General features: G+C 44.0%; 1 protein-coding gene across 2 annotated transcripts in view; it reads left to right on the forward strand.

The window, feature by feature from the left end:
- The first annotated feature begins 430 nt into the window (after nucleotides 1–430).
- The window catches only part of bcor (BCL6 corepressor), an 86,031-nt gene continuing 77,576 nt past the window's right edge, over nucleotides 431–8,885 (forward strand). For both annotated transcript variants that reach the window (XM_061970671.2, XM_061970672.2), the window contains exon 1: nucleotides 431–1,034. The gene's annotated coding sequence lies outside the window, so the exon portion shown is untranslated. The remainder of the gene's footprint in view (nucleotides 1,035–8,885) is intronic.

Genomic DNA, 8,885 nt, shown 5'->3' on the forward strand with positions numbered 1-8,885 from the left:
TCATCAAAATTAAATGAAATAAACATTTGAATGCATCAGTCTGTGTGCAATGAATAAATATAATGTACAAGTTACACCTTTTGAATGCAATTACTGAAATAAATCAAGTTTTTCAAAATATTCTAATTTACTGGCTTTTACCTGTAATATATAAAAAGTGACTTTTTAGAGTGCATATTGTTTTGTTTTTAAACCATTCAATTTCATTGAGCTTCTATTTTGAAAGCTATAAATTGAATTCGCAGCCTTTTCACCGCCTATCCTGTTTTCTAGTGTGTGCGCTTGCCTGTGTGTGTGTGTGTGTGTGTGTGTGTGTGTGTGTGTGTGTGTGTGTGTGTGTGTGTGTGTGTGTGTGTGTGTGTGTGTGTGTGTGTAGGCTTATGCTAATTGCGGTCTCCCGACTGGCCTTCTGGGTAGAGTCTGCGCGAGTGGGAGTGGAGAGCGAGTCGCTCGGTCTCGGCACCATTCACCCACTCCGCGCGGCGGCGGCGGCACTCCCCGAACGAGCCTCCCTCCCTCCCGACTAACTCAAACCCACCGACCGTACGAACGAGCGACTTTCCCGGGCCGCCGTCGGTACACTTCCCGAGTCCTTTTCTTCGGCTTCTTCTTTGTCGTCGTGTTGGCGCGGACGGAGGAGCCACGCGAGGCGGAACAACCCGGCCGGAGCTCTCTCGAAGCTACTAGCCGGCCATTACGAGAGCAGACGAGACGACGAGCGGCTATGGAGTGACGGAGAGCGGCCGCGAGAAGAGCCGAGGAGGACGGCGTGCTCCGCTCCGCTCCGAGCCAACATGGCGCTCCTGCTCTTTCGGGCTTCATCCGAGCTGAGTTGATTTGCCCGGGACTTGTTCGCCACCTGTATCCCCACACTCGGATTCTACATCGCGGAACTGCCTTCATTTTTTTCAACAAATAAGGATGACTTTCCTTTAGAGTGGATAACCCCTTTCGGCACTTTTTGGTGTTTAAAACTTGACAAAAGAGGACAAAAAACAGCGCAAGTTGGCTGGAAGTGACGCCGAATTATCCAGGTGAGGCAAAATACTTGAAATATTCTCGTGTTGTTGGCTTCTTGTTGTTGCCAAACGTGCCACATGCTTGTGTTGCTTAAAAGCGTCCAAAAAGAGCGGCGCTAAAGTGACCTTTTCTTTTCGAAAGCGCAAGAAATGTTATTTTGTTGGCGGCACACGCACACGCACACGCACGTCCACTTCTAAGAATAGCACATAGGGTGGTCTTTGTGTGTTTTCGGCGGGGCAATGGCACGACAAATAACACACGCACACCCGGGCTGGCTCCGCTCTGACCGTGAGCTTGGCCTCTTCCGCTCCCCCGGGGGGTGTCCTGTCAAGCGGATCCCCGGACGAGAGTGCGCGAGAGCGGGATCGAGCTCGCGAAAAGGTGTCGGCGTCCTCCCTCCTTCCTTCCACGGTCAATACATTCTGCCTTTTCACACCCGAGTGTCGTCATGGAGTGGGTGAGGGGGGGTGCCGCGTGTGCACGTGCGCGCACACGGAGCTCCGGCCGGCCGAGCGAGGTTACGGGGAGCCAGCAAGCGATGTTACGGGGAGCCAGCAAGCGAGGTTACGGGGAGCCAGCAAGCGAGGTTACGGGGAGCCAGCAAGCGAGGTTACGGGGAGCCAGCATTCGCGGTCGCGGGGAGCCAGCAAGCGAGGCGCCTCCCCGCCCGGGAGCCAAACAAGCAGCAGAGACGCGGTTCAGTCGGAGGGCATCCCCGCCAAGTGTGCGCGCGCGCGCGTGGCCGCGACGCTCCGAGCGCGTGTGTTTCTTGTTTGGACAAGTGTGGACGTTGATCGCCCCGGACGCGCGCGGCGGTGCGTGCACGTGCACAACAACATGCACGGACCAGGGTCTGGCAGGTGTGTTCTTTAATGACCCCCCCGAAATAAATGTCAAAAAGTATATTTTAGTCCCAATCACTTAATCACCAGCGTCCCTCCTCCTAACGGGATGTTTAGTTTGGACTAAAACAAAAGTGTTGCTCCGAAATGGATCGACTCCCCCGGCCCTTATTTCTCGTCCCGTGCCGCCCAGCGCCTTCTGTCCTGGAGCCACTCGGGCACTAATTAGGGGGACGCTCTCTGAGGACGATCGATGCGCCTCGTATTGGCTGGCTCCAGCTCATTAACGAGCTTAGTGAGGGAGGCGGCTATAAGAGCGCCGGCCCCCCCGTCCCCTGCACTTACCACCCCCCATGACGCCAGCCGCCAATGTACGCGGGGCCGTAGAGAGTTGTAAATGCACGCGTCTGCTGCTGCGCGGGGCAGCTTTGGGAGCGCCAGGGGCCTCGTGTTGGGACCTTTCCTTTTTATGAGGGGGGAGGATTAAGTGATGGATGGCGGGGAGGGAGGGGAGGGGTGCAGGAGCAGGCGTCAGGGGGCTTTGACACATGAATAAAAGGTTAAATGTGCTTAAAGCAAACCTCGGAGATCGTAAACAGCGGGTCTACGCAAAGCCAGACCATTTTTTCGCACGCGGGAGACCTACAAAACCTTCAGGGTTGTTTGTCATTAACTTGAATTTGATTAGTTTTTTTTGTTTCACAAGTCAACCTGGGGAAGTAAATATGGAAACAAGCATGATTTATTTGCCTGATATCTTCGCGACAGGACAAAGAGATCGGCAAATTATCGGACGTGACACATGCTATAGCGTAGGGCAGTATAAACATATCGCGATTACAATTAAAAATATAATAAATAATGATAAATGGGTTGTACTTGTATAGCGCTTTTTCTACCTTCAAGGTACTCAAAGCGCTTTGACACTACTTCCACATTCACCCATTCACACACACATTCACACACTGATGGAGGGAGCTGCCATGCAAGGCGCTAACCAGCAGCCATCAGGAGCAAGGGTGAAGTGTCTTGCTCAGGACACAACGGACATGACGAGGTTGGTACTAGGTGGGGATTGAACCAGGGACCCTCGGGTCGCGCACGGCCATTCTTCCACTGCGCCACGCCGTATGTGCGATTAATTAATTATTATTTAATTTAATTAATTTGTTTTATGGGACAGAGGCAACTGGGGAAAAAAATGAAGCATGGTTTGTTGCATGAACAAGTTATGAGCAAAACCAGAAGTGATGGGAGGGACAAGCTAAACAGCCAATCGCGTAACAGTATCGACTCCTAAGTTTGTTTACTGTCTCTCTGTTGATTCTCTGCATGGAGAGAGAAGAACTGTTGATAAAACTGAAAAAGTCACCTGGACAGTTTGGCAGTTTTGGGGATTTTTTTCAAACAGAGTCCTCTGCGCGCTATTCTTTTCTTTTCATCCCTCGTCCGTTCCCTATTCGGATGTATGGAAACACCAGGTAGGAACAGGACTGTGTAAATATCATATATAACAAATGTACTACTTTAAAATAATAATCTGGATAATATACATTTATTTTCATACTTATATTTGAATAACTGACCAAATTTAACGTTACACTACACTGTTAACTTCCTGGCAGTAAACCTGCAAAAAGTTATTTTCAGGTTTCTCTGTTTATATTTCACACTTTGCACCATTTTGTTACACTTTAAGCATTTCTTACCTATTCCTTATTTTTAAGAGGTTATTAAGTGATGTGATTTTAGAATTTTGTTTACATTAAGTGTTTTCCTTTCCTTTCTGTCTTAATAGCTAAGGGGCCTTCCGCCTGAATCCAGCACCCCCCGCGGTCCTAAAAGGGACAAACGGTAGAAAATGGATTGATGGATTATAAGAGGAAGGTTATTTTATAAATACAAATTGTAACATTTGGTATTTTTCTCCTGGTCTTTATTTTCAATAGTTCTTAAAAAAAAATACCAATATAAAAAAGTTATATCATGATACAATTTTCGGCATATCGCCCAGCCCTATCTGAGGTAAGGATAAACAGTATTGATGATAAACTGCGGTAAAACTCCTGATGATTAGTATTACCATTTTGAATTAAAATGATTGTAAAACTGATGGATAACCACACATTGATAAACTCACAAACAGGTGACGTTGTTCTAGGGATTTAACAATAAACGGTAATAATGATAACTGCGTTAAAACTCGTGACGGTTAGTATTGACGTTTTAAATAGAAATAATCAAGAACTGTGATTGATAGCCACACTTTGATCAACTCATGGGCGGACTGTCGCTAGCTAGCAAGCTTCAATGCTAACATGAAAACAAGAGATATTAATGTATTTTCCAATTAACAAACGACATACCCCAGTCTAAACTTACAAGTGAAACTCAAAAATGTTTAATATTGTGCAAAGGTTAATACCAGCAGTTAGATTTACAAGTTGCAACTGATATATGGCAAACTCATAACATGCAACTCAAGATATTTTCAGACTTCCTTTGATATTTTTTTTGTTGATTATGGCTTAGAGTTTAAGAAATTCTTGGATTGAAAATTTTAATAAATGTTGGGTTTTCAAAACATGTAAATCATGATCATTAAGACCATAACACATACAAGTTTGACATATTTCACTTTGTATATAATGAGTTTATATTGCATATTAGTTTCACATTTTAAGTTGAATTTCTAAAATGAATGAACTTTTGTACAATATAATTTTTTTGAGTTTCACACGTTTATAAACACATTTCTGTCTGAGCAACTAAGCTATTCAATTGTGCACAGTTAACCTACAAGCTGAGTTCTTAGAACGGAGTGATCGATATAAACTGGGAGGAATATGACACTGAGGGATTTTTACGATGTGTTCAGAGTAGGATGTCACAACGTCCGCCATAAATAACAAAACATGCAAAAATATCGGGCTTTGTTTTAGTTCTTGGAAAAAATATTTCCATGTGTGTATAAGTACTTTTTAAGCACTTTCAACAATACCTTGGAAATGATAATAATCATAATAATTCTGGTCACAATAACTGTGATATAACATTTTGTATCGTTACATCTCTACACTTCATTTACTGGAGAAGCAAGCAAATGCTAAGGTTTGCTAGCTAGTTTAAATGCAAACACGAGACATTAACATCTTTCCCCATTAATAGGGTGTTCACACTGCCTGTTTAGATGGTGGTCCGGCAATTCGCCGTGCTCCTCTGCCAAAGACAAGTTAGCGCCAAACACTAAACCTGGTCATCTGTCACTCTGAGAACCGCAGGGACGCGACAAAAAAATGAAACATGTTCACGTTTTCGTGGCTGTTAGAAATTGGGCCATGTTCAAAACGCCTTTCGCTGTGCAAAGAATGTCAGCCTTCGTATTTGCGCCGCAAAATCTGTGATAATACCGTGTTAACACCGCTATAATCTGCCGGTCACATTTTTCTCCTGGACCTTCAAGACGTGAACACGGTAACGACGAAGGATCAAGGGCTCATCAAGGCGTTACAAGAGATCCATGGTACTACCGTGACAGCCTGCATTGGGGCTGTGTTCAAGACCTGTTGATAAAGCTTTATTGTCATTGTTGAGACACAGGTCACGGTGGTTTGAGAAACGCTATGAACCGCCATCTAAACCAGCGATGTGTGAACGCCCTTTAAGAAACAACTGAGCAACTATAGATTCAAGATTGTTTATAGTCATATGCACAGTTAAACAGACAGTTTGCCGTACAATGAAAATCTTACTTTGCTAGTCCACCCTTCAATAAATCACACGGTACTTAGCTAAAATAAAAATACAAATGTATATACAAGGCACAGTAAGTAACATAACATTATTGCACATTCTGATTGACAGTCAACAGTATAAGTATGGAGGTGACATTTGGTCACAGCAGAAGTTAAAGCTATTATATATATACTATATATAAATCATGCTTATATACTATAAGCTATTTAGTTGTGTACATTGAACCCACACGCGTGAGTGCAAGCTCTAGTGGACTTGTGTGACGTTTCATAAACCGGAAGTGAAGCTCACTACACACTTTTTGCCTGTATCATTAATAAAACACTCTTAAAAATTTCACAAATTGAAACTGAAGGACACTCAAAGATCTTATAGTTCTTAAGAAACAAGAACAATATTTATTGTTTCCCCTGCCAAGAAAGTAAATTATTTGTACATGTATTTATTCTAAAATATATATATAACTACTTTTTGAGCACATTCAACAATACGTGATCATTTTGGTCACAATAACTGATATGAAATGTTCATATCAGTTACATCCCAACTAGCTTGACATATGGCTTGCGTTGTGAAGAAACTGTACTTTTACAGGACAAAATACTTAAGGTTTTATTACATAATCCAACATACCAGTGATTTCAAACTGGGGTATGCTAGCTTTATCTTGTGGTATGCCAAAGATTTGATTCATTATTGAAGTACAGTGTTTTATTTTCCTTTATTCAAACAGTCTTATTCTTTAACTGTGTGTAATGTTACATTGATCAAAAATATTAAATATACTTGTTAGATAAAACCCCTGTTTTGTTTTTAATGAATACTTCGGCCTACTATGCTACTTTATTTTAATGTTGGTCATTACGTTGGTACTTGGAAAGCCATGTTTTTTTCTGAAGTGCTCCTTGTTGAAAAAAATTGAGAATCACTGCAAGAAACCATTGAGAAACTTTCAAACCTATAAGCAATTGCCTGTCAGTAAATCACTTAAAACTCACATTTTCTTTACATGTAATACTCAAGTTCACTAAAATAAAAATGTGCAAATTCATTAGCGGAAAAAAATGTACGGAAGTTGGTATTTCTTTGGTCCATAAAGCCGGCAAATGCACTTAGCTCAAACAAATTGCTGTTGTCTCATAAGGCTAGCAGATATCTGCTGACATCACCAATTAATCAATCGTCACAAGTTGGGCACATTCCAAACAGCTCGTATGAAGGAAGGCAAGATTGTTTTATAAACATCTCCGCCATGCCTTTATGGTTTGATTACACATTTTCGGGAATTATACAGATCTCAAATACACAAAAACAGGTATCAATAGGTTACAGAAGATGGTTTTGCAAGAGGTCCCCTTTAAGCAATTTCCCTTAACGAGTCAAACTGGGAAAGTGTTGATAGAAACTTTTTGGCAGGCACAAATTATTAGCCGTCTATTGTAATGACCGCACAAAACATTGGACTTGATGCGTGCATTTAAAAACTGATACATATGGTTGCATTGTGACTTTATCTTGAAGTATAGAAATTGTTTGCAAATCAATCTGTTCTACATATATCCATCCATCCATCCATTTTCCTACCGCTTATTCCCTTCGGGGTCGCGGGGGGCGCTGGAGCCTATCTCAGCTACAATCAAACTGTTCTACATATAATTTGGTATTACGTTAATGACCTGTTTATTACCATGATAATATTGCATTACCACGTTTTTTGGATTGGAGATATTAAGCAGTTGTTTTCATTTTGAATGAGCCACGCAGGGTCCGTTTTGAGCCGCCACTCAAGTTAACAAGTATGTTAGCTCCCGCGGTAAAAGGTTAACCGCGGGTGTAGTTTGGCAAGGTTAACGTAAAGGGATCTACGGCAGTCTATCCGCCCGGTGCTGTTTCTTTTTGCATATACAGTCTGACTCTAACTGGGCTGCCATCTTGCTCGGCGTCCTTGGTTTGGCCTGGCGGAGAGTTGCTAGCCAAAATACATCCAAGTGCAGGTCATCTGCAGCTACCAAAATAATCTGCTGTCAAATGTCATCCACGTCTCGTTTTCTCCAATAACCCCACAAACTCTTGAAGCCGAGCTTGGCCGGGAATGTTTTTTTATTCGCTTGTTGGACCGTACCGGAGTGTCGATGCGTAAAAAAACAAAAACAAGGAAAAATACTTGGCATTTTGCTCGCTGGTTATTTATAGTGCGACTTGTCATTTTCCACTGAGCGGCGGCCGGTGTGACGGCTGATGTGTTTTCCAGGTGTTGAAAAGAGGGTTAAAGGGGGGGGGGGGGGGGCGACTTCTATTCATGTCACGTGATTTCCACAACTGACGTCACGGCTGCTCCGCCTCAAAGTGCGCGTCTTCCAGGTGTTTCACGCCCTCCTCCTCCTCCTCGCAGCTTAAGTACTTTTATTATGTGCTAATTCAATTAGCACAACTGACTTCTATTAATTATAAAAATGCAATCACGCGTCTGAGCCTTATCTTTCCACATGAATTCAAATGAGCATATTTTCAGTCAGCTGAAAGAGAGGAATTGTATGTGTTTATATTTTGATGCTCTACTTTTATCAAACAACTGCTCGTATTGTGTCTTTTTATAGCCGAGTGCCACGCGGACGACGCGCCACCGTTTAGTGACAACCCCCCATTTTAAAGCAATTAACCTTCTGTTTGTCCGCTTTTCTAATCTGGAATCAATAGGGGCCACGCACGGAATAGCTTCCTCTGATTGAGCACATCAATAAAAGCGCGGCGGTGCAAAGAAGGCATGATCGGGGGTTAAAATCCTGAAAAAGGACGGTGTTGTGTTTCGGAGACGCGCGGTCTGTCTTTCCGCTGTCACGCCTGGACGGAGGACAACAGGATCGGCGGCCGGCGTGTGAACAAAAGCCTAGGCGGAAAGAGATCGCTTTTCCAGGCGCCGCCGCCGCGCAGCTCCCAGAGGAGACGTCACGCTTTGATTGAAGCTATGCTCCGTGCCGGCCTCCCGGGACCTCGCCATGAAACGGGAGAGCGGCCGCCCTCCCCCGCCTCTCTCTGTCGCTCTTTTCTCGCCTCGCTCCACAAAGCTTTTTGTTTCCACGCGGAGCACTTCTTCCCCGCAGAGATGTGACGGCCGCCTCCCCCTCCTGGTGTCGCTGGGCCCCCCTGAGAGCCAGGCGGGCCTCTCACATGAAGGCACGTGTTCTATGTGCTCCGCCCGAGGACATTTGCTCTCGTCTGCGCAGGCTTTTTTCTTTTTTCTTTTTTACGACTTCACGGACCATA

This window comes from Nerophis lumbriciformis, linkage group LG13 (genome assembly GCF_033978685.3).
Source record: "Nerophis lumbriciformis linkage group LG13, RoL_Nlum_v2.1, whole genome shotgun sequence".
Lineage (NCBI taxonomy): Eukaryota > Metazoa > Chordata > Actinopteri > Syngnathiformes > Syngnathidae > Nerophis > Nerophis lumbriciformis.